Here is a 23,481-nt window from a genome sequence, read left to right as displayed (position 1 = left end):
AGTTCATATTCAGTCACTAAAAATCCAAACATTTCATGTCCAGTCACTACAGATCCAAACATTTCATGTCCAGTCACGAAAAAGACAAACAGTTCATGTCCAGACACTACAATCTCTAACAGTTCATGTCCAGTCAGTACAAGACCAAACAGTTCATGTCCAGTCACTACAAGTCCAAACATTTCATGTCCAGTCACTGCAAGCTCAAGCAGTTCATGTCCAGTCACGACATGCCCAGTCAGTTCATGTCCAGTCATTGCATGTCCAAACAGTTCATGTCCAGACACTGCAAGTCCAAACAGTTCATGTCCAGTCACTACAAGTCCAAACAGTTCAAATCCAGTCACTACAAGTCCAAACAGTTCATGCCCAGTCACTACAAACCCAAACAGTTCATTTCCAGTCACTGCAAGTCCAAACGTTCATGTCCAGACACTACAAGCTCAAACAATTCATGTCCAGTCTCCACAAGCTCAAACAGTTCATGTCCAGTCACTACAAATCCAAACAGTTCATGTCCAGTCACTACAAGTCCAAACATTTCATGTCCAGTCACTACCAATCCAAACAGTTCATATTCAGTCACTAAAAATCCAAACATTTCATGTCCAGTCACTACAGATCCAAACAGTTCATGTCCAGTCACTACAAGTCCAAACATTTCATGTCCAGTCACTACAAATCCAAACAGTTCATGTCCAGTTACTACAAGTCCAAACATTTCATGTCCAGTCACTAAAAATCCAAACAGTTCATATTCAGTCACTAAAAATCCAAACATTTCATGTCCAGTCACTACAGATCCAAACATTTCATGTCCAGTCACTACAAATCCAAACAGTTCATATTCAGTCACTAAAAATCCAAACATTTCATGTCCAGTCACTACAGATCCAAACAGTTCATGTCCAGTCACTACAAGTCCAAACATTTCATGTCCAGTCACTACAAATCCAAACAGTTCATGTCCAGTTACTACAAGTACAAACAGTTCATGTCCAGTCACTGCAAGCTCAAACAGTTCATGTCTAGTCACGACAAGCCCAGCCAGTTCATGTCCAGTCATTGCAATTCCAAACAGTTCATGTCCAGTCACTGCAAGTCCAAACAGTTCATGTCCAGTCTCTACAAGTCCAAACATTTCATGTCCAGTCACGACAAGTCCAAACATTTCATGTCCAGTCAAGAAAAAGACAAACAGTTCATGTCCAGACACTACAATCTCTAACAGTTCATGTCCAGTCAGTACAAGACCAAACAGTTCATGTCCAGTCACTACAAGTCCAAACATTTCATGTCCAGTCACTGCAAGCTCAAACAGTTCATGTCCAGTCACGACATGCCCAGTCAGTTCATGTCCAGTCATTGCATGTCCAAACAGTTCATGTCCAGACACTGCAAGTCCAAACAGTTCATGTCCAGTCACTACAAGTCCAAACAGTTCAAATCCAGTCACTACAAGTCCAAACAGTTCATGCCCAGTCACTACAAACCCAAACAGTTCATTTCCAGTCACTGCAAGTCCAAACGTTCATGTCCAGACACTACAAGCTCAAACAATTCATGTCCAGTCTCCACAAGCTCAAACAGTTCATGTCCAGTCACTACAAATCCAAACAGTTCATGTCCAGTCACTACAAGTCCAAACATTTCATGTCCAGTCACTACCAATCCAAACAGTTCATATTCAGTCACTAAAAATCCAAACATTTCATGTCCAGTCACTACAGATCCAAACAGTTCATGTCCAGTCACTACAAGTCCAAACATTTCATGTCCAGACACTACAATCTCTAACAGTTCATGTCCAGTCAGTACAAGACCAAACAGTTCATGTCCAGTCACTACAAGTCCAAACATTTCATGTCCAGTCACTGCAAGCTCAAACAGTTCATGTCCAGTCACGACATGCCCAGTCAGTTCATGTCCAGTCATTGCATGTCCAAACAGTTCATGTCCAGACACTGCAAGTCCAAACAGTTCATGTCCAGTCACTACAAGTCCAAACAGTTCATGCCCAGTCACTACAAACCCAAACAGTTCATTTCCAGTCACTGCAAGTCCAAACGTTCATGTCCAGACACTACAAGCTCAAACAATTCATGTCCAGTCTCCACAAGCTCAAACAGTTCATGTCCAGTCACTACAAATCCAAACAGTTCATGTCCAGTCACTACAAGTCCAAACATTTCATGTCCAGTCACTACCAATCCAAACAGTTCATATTCAGTCACTAAAAATCCAAACATTTCATGTCCAGTCACTACAGATCCAAACAGTTCATGTCCAGTCACTACAAGTCCAAACATTTCATGTCCAGTCACTACAAATCCAAACAGTTCATGTCCAGTTACTACAAGTCCAAACATTTCATGTCCAGTCACTAAAAATCCAAACAGTTCATATTCAGTCACTAAAAATCCAAACATTTCATGTCCAGTCACTACAGATCCAAACATTTCATGTCCAGTCACTACAAATCCAAACAGTTCATATTCAGTCACTAAAAATCCAAACATTTCATGTCCAGTCACTACAGATCCAAACAGTTCATGTCCAGTCACTACAAGTCCAAACATTTCATGTCCAGTCACTACAAATCCAAACAGTTCATGTCCAGTTACTACAAGTACAAACAGTTCATGTCCAGTCACTGCAAGCTCAAACAGTTCATGTCTAGTCACGACAAGCCCAGCCAGTTCATGTCCAGTCATTGCAATTCCAAACAGTTCATGTCCAGTCACTGCAAGTCCAAACAGTTCATGTCCAGTCTCTACAAGTCCAAACATTTCATGTCCAGTCACGACAAGTCCAAACATTTCATGTCCAGTCAAGAAAAAGACAAACAGTTCATGTCCAGACACTACAATCTCTAACAGTTCATGTCCAGTCAGTACAAGACCAAACAGTTCATGTCCAGTCACTACAAGTCCAAACATTTCATGTCCAGTCACTGCAAGCTCAAACAGTTCATGTCCAGTCACGACATGCCCAGTCAGTTCATGTCCAGTCATTGCATGTCCAAACAGTTCATGTCCAGACACTGCAAGTCCAAACAGTTCATGTCCAGTCACTACAAGTCCAAACAGTTCAAATCCAGTCACTACAAGTCCAAACAGTTCATGCCCAGTCACTACAAACCCAAACAGTTCATTTCCAGTCACTGCAAGTCCAAACGTTCATGTCCAGACACTACAAGCTCAAACAATTCATGTCCAGTCTCCACAAGCTCAAACAGTTCATGTCCAGTCACTACAAGTCCAAACATTTCATGTCCAGTCACTACAAATCCAAACAGTTCATGTCCAGTTACTACAAGTCCAAACATTTCATGTCCAGTCACTAAAAATCCAAACAGTTCATATTCAGTCACTAAAAATCCAAACATTTCATGTCCAGTCACTACAGATCCAAACATTTCATGTCCAGTCACTACAAATCCAAACAGTTCATATTCAGTCACTAAAAATCCAAACATTTCATGTCCAGTCACTACAGATCCAAACAGTTCATGTCCAGTCACTACAAGTCCAAACATTTCATGTCCAGTCACTACAAATCCAAACAGTTCATGTCCAGTTACTACAAGTACAAACAGTTCATGTCCAGTGACTACAAGTCGAAACATTTCATGTCCAGTCACCACAAGTCCAAACAGATCAGTTCCAGTCACTACAAGTCCAAACATTTCATGTCCAGTCACTAAAAATCCAAACAGTTCATATTCAGTCACTAAAAATCCAAACATTTCATGTCCAGTCACTACAGATCCAAACATTTCATGTCCAGTCACGAAAAAGACAAACAGTTCATGTCCAGACACTACAATCTCTAACAGTTCATGTCCAGTCAGTACAAGACCAAACAGTTCATGTCCAGTCACTACAAGTCCAAACATTTCATGTCCAGTCACTGCAAGCTCAAGCAGTTCATGTCCAGTCACGACATGCCCAGTCAGTTCATGTCCAGTCATTGCATGTCCAAACAGTTCATGTCCAGACACTGCAAGTCCAAACAGTTCATGTCCAGTCACTACAAGTCCAAACAGTTCAAATCCAGTCACTACAAGTCCAAACAGTTCATGCCCAGTCACTACAAACCCAAACAGTTCATTTCCAGTCACTGCAAGTCCAAACGTTCATGTCCAGACACTACAAGCTCAAACAATTCATGTCCAGTCTCCACAAGCTCAAACAGTTCATGTCCAGTCACTACAAATCCAAACAGTTCATGTCCAGTCACTACAAGTCCAAACATTTCATGTCCAGTCACTACCAATCCAAACAGTTCATATTCAGTCACTAAAAATCCAAACATTTCATGTCCAGTCACTACAGATCCAAACAGTTCATGTCCAGTCACTACAAGTCCAAACATTTCATGTCCAGTCACTACAAATCCAAACAGTTCATGTCCAGTTACTACAAGTCCAAACATTTCATGTCCAGTCACTAAAAATCCAAACAGTTCATATTCAGTCACTAAAAATCCAAACATTTCATGTCCAGTCACTACAGATCCAAACATTTCATGTCCAGTCACTACAAATCCAAACAGTTCATATTCAGTCACTAAAAATCCAAACATTTCATGTCCAGTCACTACAGATCCAAACAGTTCATGTCCAGTCACTACAAGTCCAAACATTTCATGTCCAGTCACTACAAATCCAAACAGTTCATGTCCAGTTACTACAAGTACAAACAGTTCATGTCCAGTCACTGCAAGCTCAAACAGTTCATGTCTAGTCACGACAAGCCCAGCCAGTTCATGTCCAGTCATTGCAATTCCAAACAGTTCATGTCCAGTCACTGCAAGTCCAAACAGTTCATGTCCAGTCTCTACAAGTCCAAACATTTCATGTCCAGTCACGACAAGTCCAAACATTTCATGTCCAGTCAAGAAAAAGACAAACAGTTCATGTCCAGACACTACAATCTCTAACAGTTCATGTCCAGTCAGTACAAGACCAAACAGTTCATGTCCAGTCACTACAAGTCCAAACATTTCATGTCCAGTCACTGCAAGCTCAAACAGTTCATGTCCAGTCACGACATGCCCAGTCAGTTCATGTCCAGTCATTGCATGTCCAAACAGTTCATGTCCAGACACTGCAAGTCCAAACAGTTCATGTCCAGTCACTACAAGTCCAAACAGTTCAAATCCAGTCACTACAAGTCCAAACAGTTCATGCCCAGTCACTACAAACCCAAACAGTTCATTTCCAGTCACTGCAAGTCCAAACGTTCATGTCCAGACACTACAAGCTCAAACAATTCATGTCCAGTCTCCACAAGCTCAAACAGTTCATGTCCAGTCACTACAAATCCAAACAGTTCATGTCCAGTCACTACAAGTCCAAACATTTCATGTCCAGTCACTACCAATCCAAACAGTTCATATTCAGTCACTAAAAATCCAAACATTTCATGTCCAGTCACTACAGATCCAAACAGTTCATGTCCAGTCACTACAAGTCCAAACATTTCATGTCCAGTCACTACAAATCCAAACAGTTCATGTCCAGTTACTACAAGTCCAAACATTTCATGTCCAGTCACTAAAAATCCAAACAGTTCATATTCAGTCACTAAAAATCCAAACATTTCATGTCCAGTCACTACAGATCCAAACATTTCATGTCCAGTCACTACAAATCCAAACAGTTCATATTCAGTCACTAAAAATCCAAACATTTCATGTCCAGTCACTACAGATCCAAACAGTTCATGTCCAGTCACTACAAGTCCAAACATTTCATGTCCAGTCACTACAAATCCAAACAGTTCATGTCCAGTTACTACAAGTACAAACAGTTCATGTCCAGTCACTGCAAGCTCAAACAGTTCATGTCTAGTCACGACAAGCCCAGCCAGTTCATGTCCAGTCATTGCAATTCCAAACAGTTCATGTCCAGTCACTGCAAGTCCAAACAGTTCATGTCCAGTCTCTACAAGTCCAAACATTTCATGTCCAGTCACGACAAGTCCAAACATTTCATGTCCAGTCAAGAAAAAGACAAACAGTTCATGTCCAGACACTACAATCTCTAACAGTTCATGTCCAGTCAGTACAAGACCAAACAGTTCATGTCCAGTCACTACAAGTCCAAACATTTCATGTCCAGTCACTGCAAGCTCAAACAGTTCATGTCCAGTCACGACATGCCCAGTCAGTTCATGTCCAGTCATTGCATGTCCAAACAGTTCATGTCCAGACACTGCAAGTCCAAACAGTTCATGTCCAGTCACTACAAGTCCAAACAGTTCAAATCCAGTCACTACAAGTCCAAACAGTTCATGCCCAGTCACTACAAACCCAAACAGTTCATTTCCAGTCACTGCAAGTCCAAACGTTCATGTCCAGACACTACAAGCTCAAACAATTCATGTCCAGTCTCCACAAGCTCAAACAGTTCATGTCCAGTCACTACAAATCCAAACAGTTCATGTCCAGTCACTACAAGTCCAAACATTTCATGTCCAGTCACTACCAATCCAAACAGTTCATATTCAGTCACTAAAAATCCAAACATTTCATGTCCAGTCACTACAGATCCAAACAGTTCATGTCCAGTCACTACAAGTCCAAACATTTCATGTCCAGTCACTACAAATCCAAACAGTTCATGTCCAGTTACTACAAGTCCAAACATTTCATGTCCAGTCACTAAAAATCCAAACAGTTCATATTCAGTCACTAAAAATCCAAACATTTCATGTCCAGTCACTACAGATCCAAACATTTCATGTCCAGTCACTACAAATCCAAACAGTTCATATTCAGTCACTAAAAATCCAAACATTTCATGTCCAGTCACTACAGATCCAAACAGTTCATGTCCAGTCACTACAAGTCCAAACATTTCATGTCCAGTCACTACAAATCCAAACAGTTCATGTCCAGTTACTACAAGTACAAACAGTTCATGTCCAGTGACTACAAGTCGAAACATTTCATGTCCAGTCACCACAAGTCCAAACAGATCAGTTCCAGTCACTACAAGTCCAAACATTTCATGTCCAGTCACTAAAAATCCAAACAGTTCATATTCAGTCACTAAAAATCCAAACATTTCATGTCCAGTCACTACAGATCCAAACATTTCATGTCCAGTCACGAAAAAGACAAACAGTTCATGTCCAGACACTACAATCTCTAACAGTTCATGTCCAGTCAGTACAAGACCAAACAGTTCATGTCCAGTCACTACAAGTCCAAACATTTCATGTCCAGTCACTGCAAGCTCAAACAGTTCATGTCCAGTCACGACATGCCCAGTCAGTTCATGTCCAGTCATTGCATGTCCAAACAGTTCATGTCCAGACACTGCAAGTCCAAACAGTTCATGTCCAGTCACTACAAGTCCAAACAGTTCAAATCCAGTCACTACAAGTCCAAACATTTCATGTCCAGTCACTACCAATCCAAACAGTTCATATTCAGTCACTAAAAATCCAAACATTTCATGTCCAGTCACTACAGATCCAAACAGTTCATGTCCAGTCACTACAAGTCCAAACATTTCATGTCCAGTCACTACAAATCCAAACAGTTCATGTCCAGTTACTACAAGTCCAAACATTTCATGTCCAGTCACTAAAAATCCAAACAGTTCATATTCAGTCACTAAAAATCCAAACATTTCATGTCCAGTCACTACAGATCCAAACATTTCATGTCCAGTCACTACAAATCCAAACAGTTCATATTCAGTCACTAAAAATCCAAACATTTCATGTCCAGTCACTACAGATCCAAACAGTTCATGTCCAGTCACTACAAGTCCAAACATTTCATGTCCAGTCACTACAAATCCAAACAGTTCATGTCCAGTTACTACAAGTACAAACAGTTCATGTCCAGTCACTGCAAGCTCAAACAGTTCATGTCTAGTCACGACAAGCCCAGCCAGTTCATGTCCAGTCATTGCAATTCCAAACAGTTCATGTCCAGTCACTGCAAGTCCAAACAGTTCATGTCCAGTCTCTACAAGTCCAAACATTTCATGTCCAGTCACGACAAGTCCAAACATTTCATGTCCAGTCAAGAAAAAGACAAACAGTTCATGTCCAGACACTACAATCTCTAACAGTTCATGTCCAGACAGTACAAGACCAAACAGTTCATGTCCAGTCACTACAAGTCCAAACATTTCATGTCCAGTCACTGCAAGCTCAAACAGTTCATGTCCAGTCACGACATGCCCAGTCAGTTCATGTCCAGTCATTGCATGTCCAAACAGTTCATGTCCAGACACTGCAAGTCCAAACAGTTCATGTCCAGTCACTACAAGTCCAAACAGTTCAAATCCAGTCACTACAAGTCCAAACAGTTCATGCCCAGTCACTACAAACCCAAACAGTTCATTTCCAGTCACTGCAAGTCCAAACGTTCATGTCCAGACACTACAAGCTCAAACAATTCATGTCCAGTCTCCACAAGCTCAAACAGTTCATGTCCAGTCACTACAAATCCAAACAGTTCATGTCCAGTCACTACAAGTCCAAACATTTCATGTCCAGTCACTACCAATCCAAACAGTTCATATTCAGTCACTAAAAATCCAAACATTTCATGTCCAGTCACTACAGATCCAAACAGTTCATGTCCAGTCACTACAAGTCCAAACATTTCATGTCCAGTCACTACAAATCCAAACAGTTCATGTCCAGTTACTACAAGTCCAAACATTTCATGTCCAGTCACTAAAAATCCAAACAGTTCATATTCAGTCACTAAAAATCCAAACATTTCATGTCCAGTCACTACAGATCCAAACATTTCATATCCAGTCACTACAAATCCAAACAGTTCATATTCAGTCACTAAAAATCCAAACATTTCATGTCCAGTCACTACAGATCCAAACAGTTCATGTCCAGTCACTACAAGTCCAAACATTTCATGTCCAGTCACTACAAATCCAAACAGTTCATGTCCAGTTACTACAAGTACAAACAGTTCATGTCCAGTGACTACAAGTCGAAACATTTCATGTCCAGTCACCACAAGTCCAAACAGATCAGTTCCAGTCACTACAAGTCCAAACATTTCATGTCCAGTCACTAAAAATCCAAACAGTTCATATTCAGTCACTAAAAATCCAAACATTTCATGTCCAGTCACTACAGATCCAAACATTTCATGTCCAGTCACGAAAAAGACAAACAGTTCATGTCCAGACACTACAATCTCTAACAGTTCATGTCCAGTCAGTACAAGACCAAACAGTTCATGTCCAGTCACTACAAGTCCAAACATTTCATGTCCAGTCACTGCAAGCTCAAACAGTTCATGTCCAGTCACGACATGCCCAGTCAGTTCATGTCCAGTCATTGCATGTCCAAACAGTTCATGTCCAGACACTGCAAGTCCAAACAGTTCATGTCCAGTCACTACAAGTCCAAACAGTTCAAATCCAGTCACTACAAGTCCAAACAGTTCATGCCCAGTCACTACAAACCCAAACAGTTCATTTCCAGTCACTGCAAGTCCAAACGTTCATGTCCAGACACTACAAGCTCAAACAATTCATGTCCAGACTCCACAAGCTCAAACAGTTCATGTCCAGTCACTACAAATCCAAACAGTTCATGTCCAGTCACTACAAGTCCAAACATTTCATGTCGAGTCACTAAAAATCCAAACAGTTCATATTCAGTCACTAAAAATCCAAACATTTCATGTCCAGTCACTACAGATCCAAACAGTTCATGTCCAGTCACTACAAGTCCAAACATTTCATGTCCAGTCACTACAAATCCAAACAGTTCATGTCCAGTTACTACAAGTACAAACAGTTCATGTCCAGTCACTACAAGTCGAAACATTTCATGTCCAGTCACCACAAGTCCAAACAGATCAGTTCCAGTCACTACAAGTCCAAACATTTCATGTCCAGTCACTAAAAATCCAAACAGTTCATATTCAGTCACTAAAAATCCAAACATTTCATGTCCAGTCACTACAGATCCAAACAGTTCATGTCCAGTCACTACAAGTCCAAACATTTCATGTCCAGTCACTACAAATCCAAACAGTTCATGTCCAGTTACTACAAGTACAAACAGTTCATGTCCAGTCACTGCAAGCTCAAACAGTTCATGACTAGTCACGACAAGCCCAGCCAGTTCATGTCCAGTCATTGCAATTCCAAACAGTTCATGTCCAGTCACTGCAAGTCCAAACAGTTCATGTCCAGTCTCTACAAGTCCAAACATTTCATGTCCAGTCACGACAAGTCCAAACATTTCATGTCCAGTCACGAAAAAGACAAACAGTTCATGTCCAGACACTACAATCTCTAACAGTTCATGTCCAGTCAGTACAAGACCAAACAGTTCATGTCCAGTCACTACAAGTCCAAACATTTCATGTCCAGTCACTGCAAGCTCAAACAGTTCATGTCCAGTCACGACATGCCCAGTCAGTTCATGTCCAGTCATTGCATGTCCAAACAGTTCATGTCCAGACACTGCAAGTCTAAACAGTTCATGTCCAGTCACTACAAGTCCAAACAGTTCAAATCCAGTCACTACAAGTCCAAACAGTTCATGCCCAGTCACTACAAACCCAAACAGTTCATTTCCAGTCACTGCAAGTCCAAACGTTCATGTCCAGACACTACAAGCTCAAACAATTCATGTCCAGTCTCCACAAGCTCAAACAGTTCATGTCCAGTCACTACAAATCCAAACAGTTCATGTCCAGTCACTACAAGTCCAAACATTTCATGTCCAGTCACTACAAATCCAAACAGTTCATGTCCAGTCACTGCAAGCTCAAACAGTTCATGTCTGGTCACAACAAGCCCAGTCAGTTCATGTCCAGTCATTGCAAGTCCAAACAGTTCATGCCCAGTCACTACAAACCCAAACAGTTCATTTCCAGTCACTGCAACTCCAAACGTTCATGTCCAGACACTACAAGCTCAAACAATTCATGTCCAGTCTCCACAAGCTCAAACAGTTCATGTCCAGTCACTACAAATCCAAACAGTTCATGTCCAGTCACTACAAGTCCAAACAGTTCATGTCCAGTCACTACAAGTCCAAACATTTCATGCCCAGTCACTAAAAAACCAAACATTTCATGTCCAGTCACTAAAGATCCAAACAGTTCATGTCCAGGCACAGCAAGTCCAAAATGTTCATGTCCAGTCACTACAAGCTCAAACAGTTCATGACCAGTCACTAAAAATCCAAACATTTCACGTCCAGTCACGACAAGTCCAAACATTTCATTTCCAGTCACTAAAAAGCCAAACAGTTCATGCCCAGTCACTACAAACCCAAACAGTTCATTTCCAGTCACTGCAAGTCCAAACGTTCATGTCCAGACACTACAAGCTCAAACAATTCATGTCCAGTCTCCACAAGCTCAAATAGTTCATGTCCAGTCATTGCAAGTCCAAACAGTTCATGCCCAGTCACTACAAACCCAAACATTTCTTTTCCAGTCACTGCAAGTCCAAACGTTCATGTCCAGACACTACAAGCTCAAACAATTCATGTCCAGTCTCCACAAGCTCAAACAGTTCATGTCCAGTCACTACAAATCCAAACAGTTCATGTCCAGTCACTACAAGTCCAAACATTTCATGTCCAGTCACTACAAATCCAAGCAGTTCATGTCCAGTCACTGCAAGCTCAAACAGTTCATGTCTGGTCACAACAAGCCCAGTCAGTTCATGTCCAGTCATTGCAAGTCCAAACAGTTCATGTCCAGTCACTAAAAATCCAAACATTTTATGTCCAGTCACTACAGATCCAAACAGTTCATGTCCAGTCACTACAAGTCCAAACAGTTCATGTCCAGTCACTACAAGTCCAAACATTTCATGCCCAGTCACTAAAAAACCAAACAATTCATCTCCAGTCACTAAAGATCCAAACAGTTCATGTCCAGGCACAGCAAGTCCAAAATGTTCATGTCCAGTCACTACAAGCTCAAACAATTCATGTCCAGTCACTACAAGTCCATACATTTCATGTCCAGTTACTAAAAATCCAAACAGTTCATGTCCAGTCACTAAAAATGCAAACATTTCATGTCCAGTCACGACAAGTCCAAACATTTCATTTCCAGTCACTAAAAAGCCAAACAGTTCATGTCCAGTCACTACAATCTCTAACAGTTCATGTCCAGTCAGTACAAGTCCAAACAGTTCATGTCCAGTCACTACAAGTCGAAACATTTCATGTCCAGACACCACAAGTCCAAACAGATCAGTTCCAGTCACTACAAGTCCAAACATTTGATGTCCAGTCACTAAAAAACCAAACAGTTCATGTCCAGTCACTACAGATCCAAACAGTTCATGTCCAGTCACTACAAATCCAAACAGATTATGTCCAGTCACTGCAAGTCTAAACTGTTCATGTCCAGTCACTACAAGTCCAAACATTTCATGTCCAGTCACTAAAAATCCAAACATTTCATGTCCAGTCACTAAAAAGCCAAACAGTTCATGTCCAGTCACTGCAAGCTCAAACAGTTCATGTCTAGTCACAACAAGCCCAGTCAGTTCATGTCCAGTCATTGCAAGTCCAAACAGTTCATCTCCAGTCACTACAGATCCAAACAGTTCATGTCCAGTCACTACAAATCCAAACAGATTATGTCCAGTCACTGCAAGTCTAAACAGTTCATGTCCAGTCACTGCAAGCTCAAACAGTTCATGTCTAGTCACGACAAGCCCAGTCAGTTCATGTCCAGTCATTGCAAGTCCAAACAGTTCATGTCCAGTCACTAAAAATCCAAACATTTCATGTCCAGTCACTACAGATCCAAACAGTTCATGTCCAGTCACTACAAATCCAAACAGATTATGTCCAGTCACTGCAAGTCTAAACTGTTCATGTCCAGTCACTACAAGTCCAAACATTTCATGTCCAGTCACTAAAAATCCAAACATTTCATGTCCAGTCACTACAGATCCAAACAGTTCATGTCCAGTCACTGCAAGTCCAAACATTCATGCCCAGTCACTACAAGTCTAAATAGTTCATGTCCAGTCACGACAATCCAAACATTTCATTTCCAGTCACTAAAAAGCCAAACAGTTCATGTCCAGTCACTACAATCTCTAACAGTTCATGTCCAGTCAGTACAAGTCCAAACAGTTCATGTCCAGTCACTACAAGTCGAAACATTTCATGTCCAGTCACCACAAGTCCAAACAGATCAGTTCCAGTCACTACAAGTCCAAACATTTCATGTCCAGTCACTAAAAATCCAAACAGTTCATATTCAGTCACTAAAAATCCAAACAGTTCATATTCAGTCACTAAAAATCCAAACATTTCATGTCCAGTCACTACAGATCCAAACAGTTCATGTCCAGACACTACAATCTCTAACAGTTCATATCCAGTCAGTACAAGTCCAAACAGTTCATGTCCAGTCACTACAAGTCCAAACATTTCATGTCCAGTTACTGCAAGCTCAAACAGTTCATGTCCAGTCACGACATGACCAGTCAGTTCATGTCCATTCATTGCATGTCCAAACAGTTCATGTCCAGACACTGCAAGTCCAAAAAGTTCATGTCCAGTCACTACAAGTCCAAACAGTTCAAATCCAGTCACTACAAGTCCAAACAGTTCATGCCCAGTCACTACAAACCCAAACAGTTCATGTCCAGTCACTACAAGTCCAAACATTTCATGCCCAGTCACTACAAGCTCAAACAGTTCATGTCCATTCACTACAAATCCAAAGAGTTCATGTCCTGTCACTACAAATCCAAACAGTTCATGTCCAGTCACTACAAACTCAAACAGTTCATGTCCAGTCAACCACAAGTCCAGTGAGTTCATGTCCAGTCACTTCAAGCTCAAACAGTTCATGTCCAGTCAGTACAAATCAAAACATTTCATGTCCAGACACTACAAGTCCAAACAGTTCATGTCCAGTCACTGCAAGCTCAAACAGTTCATGTCCAGTCACGACATGCCCAGTCAGTTCATGTCCTGTCATTGCAAGTCCAAACAGTTCATGTCCAGACACTGCAAGTAGAAACAGTTCATGTCCAGTCACTACAAGTCCATACATTTCATGTCGAGTCACTAAAAATCCAAACATTTCATGTCCAGTCACGACAAGTCCAAACATTTCATTTCCAGTCACTAAAAAGCCAAACATTTCATGTCCAGTCACTACAATCTCAACAGTTCATGTCCAGTCAGTACAAGTACAAACAGTTCATGTCCAGTCACTACAAGTCGAAACATTTCATGTCCAGTCACCACAAGTCCAAACAGATCAGTTCCAGTCACTACAAGTCCAAACATTTCATGTCCAGTCACTAAAAATCTAAACAGTTCATATTCAGTCACTAAAAATCCAAACATTTCATGTCCAGTCACTACAGATCCAAACAGTTCATGTCCAGTCACTACAAGTCCAAACATTTCATGTCCAGTCACTACAAATCCAAACAGTTCATGTCCAGTTACTACAAGTACAAACAGTTCATGTCCAGTCACTGCAAGCTCAAACAGTTCATGTCTATTCACGACAAGCCCAGCCAGTTCATGTCCAGTCATTGCAATTCCAAACAGTTCATGTCCAGTCACTGCAAGTCCAAACAGTTCATGTCCAGTCTCTACAAGTCCAAACATTTCATGTCCAGTCACGACAAGTCCAAACATTTCATGTCCAGTCACGAAAAAGACAAACAGTTCATGTCCAGACACTACAATCTCTAACAGTTCATGTCCAGTCAGTACAAGACCAAACAGTTCATGTCCAGTCACTACAAGTCCAAACATTTCATGTCCAGTCACTGCAAGCTCAAACAGTTCATGTCCAGTCACGACATGCCCAGTCAGTTCATGTCCAGTCATTGCATGTCCAAACAGTTCATGTCCAGACACTGCAAGTCCAAACAGTTCATGTCCAGTCACTACAAGTCCAAACAGTTCAAATCCAGTCACTACAAGTCCAAACAGTTCATGCCCAGTCACTACAAGCTCAAACAATTCATGTCCAGTCTCCACAAGCTCAAACAGTTCATGTCCAGTCACTACAAATCCAAACAGTTCATGTCCAGTCACTACAAGTCCAAACATTTCATGTCCAGTCACTACAAATCCAAACAGTTCATGTCCAGTCACTGCAAGCTCAAACAGTTCATGTCTGGTCACAACAAGCCCAGTCAGTTCATGTCCATTCATTGCAAGTCCAAACAGTTCATGCCCAGTCACTACAAACCCAAACAGTTCATTTCCAGTCACTGCAAGTCCAAACGTTCATGTCCAGACACTACAAGCTCAAACAATTCATGTCCAGTCTCCACAAGCTCAAACAGTTCATGTCCAGTCACTACAAATCCAAACAGTTCATGTCCAGTCACTACAAGTCCAAACAGTTCATGTCCAGTCACTACAAGTCCAAACATTTCATGCCCAGTCACTAAAAAACCAAACATTTCATGTCCAGTCACTAAAGATCCAAACAGTTCATGTCCAGGCACAGCAAGTCCAAAATGTTCATGTCCAGTCACTACAAGCTCAAACAATTCATGTCCAGTCACTACAAGTCCATACATTTCATGTCCAGTTACTAAAAATCCAAACAGTTCATGTCCAGTCACTAAAAATCCAAACATTTCATGTCCAGTCACGACAAGTCCAAACATTTCATTTCCAGTCACTAAAAAGCCAAACAGTTCATGCCCAGTCACTACAAACCCAAACAATTCATTTCCAGTCACTGCAAGTCCAAACGTTCATGTCCAGACACTACAAGCTCAAACAATTCATGTCCAGTCTCCACAAGCTCAAACAGTTCATGTCCAGTCATTGCAAGTCCAAACAGTTCATGCCCAGTCACTACAAACCCAAACAGTTCATTTCCAGTCACTGCAAGTCCAAACGTTCATGTCCAGACACTACAAGCTCAAACAATTCATGTCCAGTCTCCACAAGCTCAAACAGTTCATGTCCAGTCACTACAAATCCAAACAGTTCATGTCCAGCCACTACAAGTCCAAACATTTCATGTCCAGTCACTACAAATCCAAACAGTTCATGTCCAGTCACTGCAAGCTCAAACAGTTCATGTCTGGTCACAACAAGCCCAGTCAGTTCATGTCCAGTCATTGCAAGTCCAAACAGTTCATGTCCAGTCACTAAAAATCCAAACATTTTATGTCCAGTCACTACAGATCCAAACAGTTCATGTCCAGTCACTACAAGTCCAAACAGTTCATGTCCAGTCACTACAAGTCCAAACATTTCATGCCCAGTCACTAAAAAACCAAACATTTCATGTCCAGTCACTAAAGATCCAAACAGTTCATGTCCAGGCACAGCAAGTCCAAAATGTTCATGTCCAGTCACTACAAGCTCAAACAATTCATGTCCAGCCACTACAAGTCCATACATTTCATGTCCAGTTACTAAAAATCCAAACAGTTCATGTCCAGTCACTAAAAATCCAAACATTTCATGTCCAGTCACGACAAGTCCAAACATTTCATTTCCAGTCACTAAAAAGCCAAACAGTTCATGTCCAGTCACTACAATCTCTAACAGTGCATGTCCAGTCAGTACAAGTCCAAACAGTTCATGTCCAGTCAGTACAAGTCGAAACATTTCATGTCCAGACACCACAAGTCCAAACAGATCAGTTCCAGTCACTACAAGTCCAAACATTTGATGTCCAGTCACTAAAAAACCAAACAGTTCATGTCCAGTCACTACAAGTCCAAACATTTCATGTCCAGTCACTACAAATCCAAACAGTTCATGTCCAGTCACTGCAAGCTCAAACAGTTCATGTCTAGTCACAACAAGCCCAGTCAGTTCCTGTCCAGTCATTGCAAGTCCAAACAGTTCATGTCCAGTCACTAAAAATCCAAACATTTCATGTCCAGTCACTACAGATCCAAACAGTTCATGTCCAGTCACTACAAATCCAAACAGATTATGTCCAGTCACTGCAAGTCTAAACAGTTCATGTCCAGTCACTGCAAGCTCAAACAGTTCATGTCTAGTCACGACAAGCCCAGTCAGTTCATGTCCAGTCATTGCAAGTCCAAACAGTTCATGTCCAGTCACTAAAAATCCAAACATTTCATGTCCAGTCACTACAGATCCAAACAGTTCATGTCCAGTCACTACAAATCCAAACAGATTATGTCCAGTCACTGCAAGTCTAAACTGTTCATGTCCAGTCACTACAAGTCCAAACATTTCATGTCCAGTCACTAAAAATCCAAACAGTTCATATTCAGTCACTAAAAATCCAAACATTTCATGTCCAGTCACTGCAAGCTGAAACAGTTCATGTCTAGTCACAACAAGCCCAGTCAGTTCATGTCCAGTCAGCGCAAGTCCAAACAGTTCATGTCCAGTCACTAAAAATCCAAACATTTTATGTCCAGTCACTACAGATCCAAACAGTTCATGTCCAGTCACTACAAATCCAAACAGATTATGTCCAGTCACTACAAGTCCAAACATTTCATGTCCAGTCACTACAAATACAAACAGTTCATGTCCAGTTACTACAAGTACAAACAGTTCATGTCCAGTCACTGCAAGCTCAAACAGTTCATGTCTAGTCACGACAAGCCCAGCCAGTTCATGTCCAGTCATTGCAATTCCAAACAGTTCATGTCCAGTCACTGCAAGTCCAAACAGTTGATGTCCAGTCTCTACAAGACCAAACATTTCATGTCCAGTCACGACAAGTCCAAACATTTCATGTCCAGTCACGAAAAAGACAAACAGTTCATGTCCAGACACTACAATCTCTAACAGTTCATGTCCAGTCAGTACAAGTCCAAACAGTTCATGTCAAGTCACTACAAGTCCAAACATTTCATGACCAGTCACTGCAAGCTCAAACAGTTCATGTCCAGTCACGACATGCCCAGTCAGTTCATGTCCAGTCATTGCATGTCCAAACAGTTCATGTCCAGACACTGCAAGTCCAAACAGTTCATGTCCAGTCACTACAAGTCCAAACAGTTCAAATCCAGTCACTACAAGTCCAAACAGTTCATGCCCAGTCACTACAAACCCAAACAGTTCATTTCCAGTCACTGCAAGTCCAAACGTTCATGTCCAGACTCTACAAGCTCAAACAATTCATGTCCAGTCTCCACAAGCTTAAACAGTTCATGTCCAGTCACTACAAATCCAAACAGTTCATGTCCAGTCACTACAAGTCCAAACATTTCATGTCCAGTTACTACAAATCCAAACAGTTCATGTCCAGTCACTGCAAGCTCAAACAGTTCATGTCTAGTCACAACAAGCCCAGTCAGTTCATGTCCAGTCATTGCAAGTCCAAACAGTTCATGTCCAGTCACTAAAAATCCAAACATTTTATGTCCAGTCACTACAGATCCAAACAGTTCATGTCCAGTCACTACAAATCCAAACAGATTATGTCCAGTCACTGCAAGTCTAAACAGTTCATGTCCAGTCACTGCAATCTCAAACAGTTCATGTCTAGTCACGACAAGCCCAGTCAGTTCATGTCCAGTCATTGCAAGTCCAAACAGTTCATGTCCAGTCACTAAAAATCCAAACATTTCATGTCCAGTCACTACAGATCCAAACAGTTCATGTCCAGTCACTACAAATCCAAACAGATTATGTCCAGTCACTGCAAGTCTAAACTGTTCATGTCCAGTCACTACAAGTCCAAACATTTCATGTCCAGTCACTAAAAATCCAAACAGTTCATATTTAGTCACTAAAAATCCAAACATTTCATGTCTAGTCACTACAGATCCAAAAAGTTCATGTCCAGTAACTGCAAGTCCAAACATTCATGCCCAGTCACTACAAGTCCAAATAGTTCATGCCCAGTCACTACAAGTCCATACATTTCATGTCCAGTCACTAAAAATCCAAACAGTTCATGTCCAGTCACTAAAAATCCAAACAGTTCATATTCAGTCACTAAAAATCCAAACATTTCATGTCCAGTCACTACAGATCCAAACAGTTCATGTCCAGTCACTACAAGTCCAAATATTTCATGTCCAGTCACTACAAATACAAACAGTTCATGTCCAGTTACTACAAGTCCAAACGTTCATGTCCAGACACTACAAGCTCAAACAATTCATGTCCAGTCTCCACAAGCTCAAACAGTTCATGTCCAGTCACTACAAATCCAAACAGTTCATGTCCAGTCACTACAAGTCCAAACAGTTCATGTCCAGTCACTGCAAGCTCAAACAGTTCATGTCCAGTCACGACATGCCCAGTCAGTTCATGTCCTGTCATTGCAAGTCCAAACAGTTCATGTCCAGACACTGCAAGTAGAAACAGTTCATGTCCAGTCACTACAAGTCCAAACAGTTCATGCCCAGTCACTACAAGTCCAAACAGTTCATGCCCAGTCACTACAAGTCCATACATTTCATGTCCAGTTACTAAAAATCCAAACAGTTCATGTCCAGTCACTACAATCTCTAACAGTTCATGTCCAGTCAGTACAAGTCCAAACAGTTAATGTCCAGTCACTACAAGTCGAAACATTTCATGTCCAGTCACCACAAGTCCAAACAGATCAGTTCCAGTCACTACAAGTCCAAACATTTGATGTCCAGTCACTAAAAAACCAAACAGTTCATGTCCAGTCACTACAAGTCCAAACATTTCATGTCCAGTCACTACAAATCCAAACAGTTCATGTCCAGTCACTGCAAGCTCAAAGAGTTTATGTCTAGTCACAACAAGCCCAGTCAGTTCATGTCCAGTCATTGCAAGTCCAAACAGTTCATGTCCAGTCACTAAAAATCCAAACATTTCATGTCCAGTCACTACAGATCCAAACAGTTCATGTCCAGTCACTACCAATCCAAACAGATAATGTCCAGTCACTGCAAGTCTAAACAGTTCATGTCCAGTCACTGCAAGCTCAAACAGTTCATGTCTAGTCACGACAAGCCCAGTCAGTTCATGTCCAGTCATTGCAAGTCCAAACAGTTCATGTCCAGTCACTAAAAATCCAAACATTTCATGTCCAGTCACTACAGATCCAAACAGTTCATGTCCAGTCACTACAAATCCAAACAGTTCATGTCCAGTCACTAAAAATCCAAACAGTTCATATTCAGTCACTAAAAATCCAAACAGTTCATATTCAGTCACTAAAAATCCAAACATTTCATGTCCAGTCACTACAGATCCAAACAGTTCATGTCCAGTTACTACAAGTCCAAATATTTCATGTCCAGTCACTACAAATACAAACAGTTCATGTCCAGTTACTACAAGTACAAACAGTTCATGTCCAGTCACTGCAAGCTCAAACAGTTCATGTCTAGTCACGACAAGCCCAGCCAGTTCATGTCCAGTCATTGCAATTCCAAACAGTTCATGTCCAGTCACTGCAAGTCCAAACAGTTGATGTCCAGTCTCTACAAGTCCAAACATTTCATGTCCAGTCACGACAAGTCCAAACATTTCATGTCCAGTCACGAAAAAGACAAACAGTTCATGTCCAGACACTACAATCTCTAACAGTTCATGTCCAGTCAGTACATGTCCAAACAGTTCATGTCCAGTCACTGCAAGCTCAAACAGTTCATGTCCAGTCACGACATGCCCAGTCAGTTCATGTCCAGTCATTGCATGTCCAAACAGTTCATGTCCAGACACTGCAAGTCCAAACAGTTCATGTCCAGTCACTACAAGTCCAAACAGTTCAAATCCAGTCACTACAAGTCCAAACAGTTCATGCCCAGTCACTACAAACCCAAACAGTTCATTTCCAGTCACTGCAAGTCCAAACGTTCATGTCCAGACACTACAAGCTCAAACAATTCATGTCCAGTCTCCACAAGCTCAAACAGTTCATGTCCAGTCACTACAAATCCAAACAGTTCATGTCCAGTCACTACAAGTCCAAACATTTCATGTCCAGTCACTACAAATCCAAACAGTTCATGTCCAGTCACTGCAAGCTGAAACAGTTCATGTCTAGTCACAACAAGCCCAGTCAGTTCATGTCCAGTCATTGCAAGTCCAAACAGTTCATGTCCAGTCACTAAAAATCCAAACATTTTATGTCCAGTCACTACAGATCCAAACAGTTCATGTCCAGTCACTACAAATCCAAACAGATTATGTCCAGTCACTACAAGTCCAAACATTTCATGTCCAGTCACTACAAATACAAACAGTTCATGTCCAGTTACTACAAGTACAAACAGTTCATGTCCAGTCACTGCAAGCTCAAACAGTTCATGTCTAGTCACGACAAGCCCAGCCAGTTCATGTCCAGTCATTGCAATTCCAAACAGTTGATGTCCAGTCACTGCAAGTCCAAACAGTTGATGTCCAGTCTCTACAAGTCCAAACATTTCATGTCCAGTCACGACAAGTCCAAACATTTCATGTCCAGTCACGAAAAAGACAAACAGTTCATGTCCAGACACTACAATCTCTAACAGTTCATGTCCAGTCAGTACAAGTCCAAACAGTTCATGTCCAGTCACTACAAGTCCAAACATTTCATGTCCAGTCACTGCAAGCTCAAACAGTTCATGTCCAGTCACGACATGCCCAGTCAGTTCATGTCCAGTCATTGCATGTCCAAACAGTTCATGTCCAGACACTGCAAGTCCAAACAGTTCATGTCCAGTCACTACAAGTCCAAACAGTTCAAATCCAGTCACTACAAGTCCAAACAGTTCATGCCCAGTCACTACAAACCCAAACAGTTCATTTCCAGTCACTGCAAGTCCAAACGTTCATGTCCAGACACTACAAGCTCAAACAATTCATGTCCAGTCTCCACAAGCTCAAACAGTTCATGTCCAGTCACTACAAATCCAAACAGTTCATGTCCAGTCACTACAAATCCAAACAGTTCATGTCCAGTCGCTACAAGTCCAAACATTTCATGTCCAGTCACTACAAATCCAAACAGTTCATGTCCAGTCACTGCAAGCTCAAACAGTTCATGTCTAGTCACAACAAGCCCAGTCAGTTCATGTCCAGTCATTGCAAGTCCAAACAGTTCATGTCCAGTCACTAAAAATCCAAACATTTTATGTTCAGTCACTACAGATCCAAACAGTTCATGTCCAGTCACTACAAATCCAAAAAGATTATGTCCAGTCACTGCAAGTCTAAACAGTTCATGTCCAGTCACTGCAATGTCAAACAGTTCATGTCTAGTCACGACAAGCCCAGTCAGTTCATGTCCAGTCATTGCAAGTCCAAACAGTTCATGTCCAGTCACTAAAAATCCAAACATTTCATGTCCAGTCACTACAAATCCAAACAGATTATGTCCAGTCACTGCACGTCTAAACTGTTCATGTCCAGTCACTACAAGTCCAAACATTTCATGTCCAGTCACTAAAAATCCAAACAGTTCATATTTAGTCACTAAAAATCCAAACATTTCATGTCTAGTCACTACAGATCCAAAAAGTTCATGTCCAGTAACTGCAAGTCCAAACATTCATGCCCAGTCACTACAAGTCCAAATAGTTCATGCCCAGTCACTACAAGTCCATACATTTCATGTCCAGTCACTAAAAATCCAAACAGTTCATGTCCAGTCACTAAAAATCCAAACATTTCATGTCCAGTCACGACATGTCCAAACATTTCATTTCCAGTCACTAAAAAGCCAAACAGTTCATGTCCAGTCACTACAATCTCTAACAGTTCATGTCCAGTCAGTACAAGTCCAAACAGTTCATGTCCAGTCACTACAAGTCGAAACATTTCATGTCCAGTCACCACAAGTCCAAACAGATCAGTTCCAGTCACTACAAGTCCAAACATTTCATTTCCAGTCACTAAAAAGCCAAACAGTTCATGTCCAGTCACTACAATCTCTAACAGTTCATGTCCAGTCAGTACAAGTCCAAACAGTTAATGTCCAGTCACTACAAGTCGAAACATTTCATGTCCAGTCACCACAAGTCCAAACAGATCAGTTCCAGTCACTACAAGTCCAAACATTTGATGTCCAGTCACTAAAAAACCAAACAGTTCATGTCCAGTCACTACAAGTCCAAACATTTCATGTCCAGTCACTACAAATCCAAACAGTTCATGTCCAGTCACTGCAAGCTCAAAGAGTTTATGTCTAGTCACAACAAGCCCAGTCAGTTCATGTCCAGTCATTGCAAGTCCAAACAGTTCATGTCCAGTCACTAAAAATCCAAACATTTCATGTCCAGTCACTACAGATCCAAACAGTTCATGTCCAGTCACTACCAATCCAAACAGATAATGTCCAGTCACTGCAAGTCTAAACAGTTCATGTCCAGTCACTGCAAGCTCAAACAGTTCATGTCTAGTCACGACAAGCCCAGTCAGTTCATGTCCAGTCATTGCAAGTCCAAACAGTTCATGTCCAGTCACTAAAAATCCAAACATTTCATGTCCAGTCACTACAGATCCAAACAGTTCATGTCCAGTCACTACAAATCCAAACAGTTCATGTCCAGTCACTAAAAATCCAAACAGTTCATATTCAGTC

This window comes from Hemitrygon akajei, chromosome 16 (genome assembly GCF_048418815.1).
Source record: "Hemitrygon akajei chromosome 16, sHemAka1.3, whole genome shotgun sequence".
Lineage (NCBI taxonomy): Eukaryota > Metazoa > Chordata > Chondrichthyes > Myliobatiformes > Dasyatidae > Hemitrygon > Hemitrygon akajei.
This window is presented reverse-complemented; position numbering follows the sequence as displayed.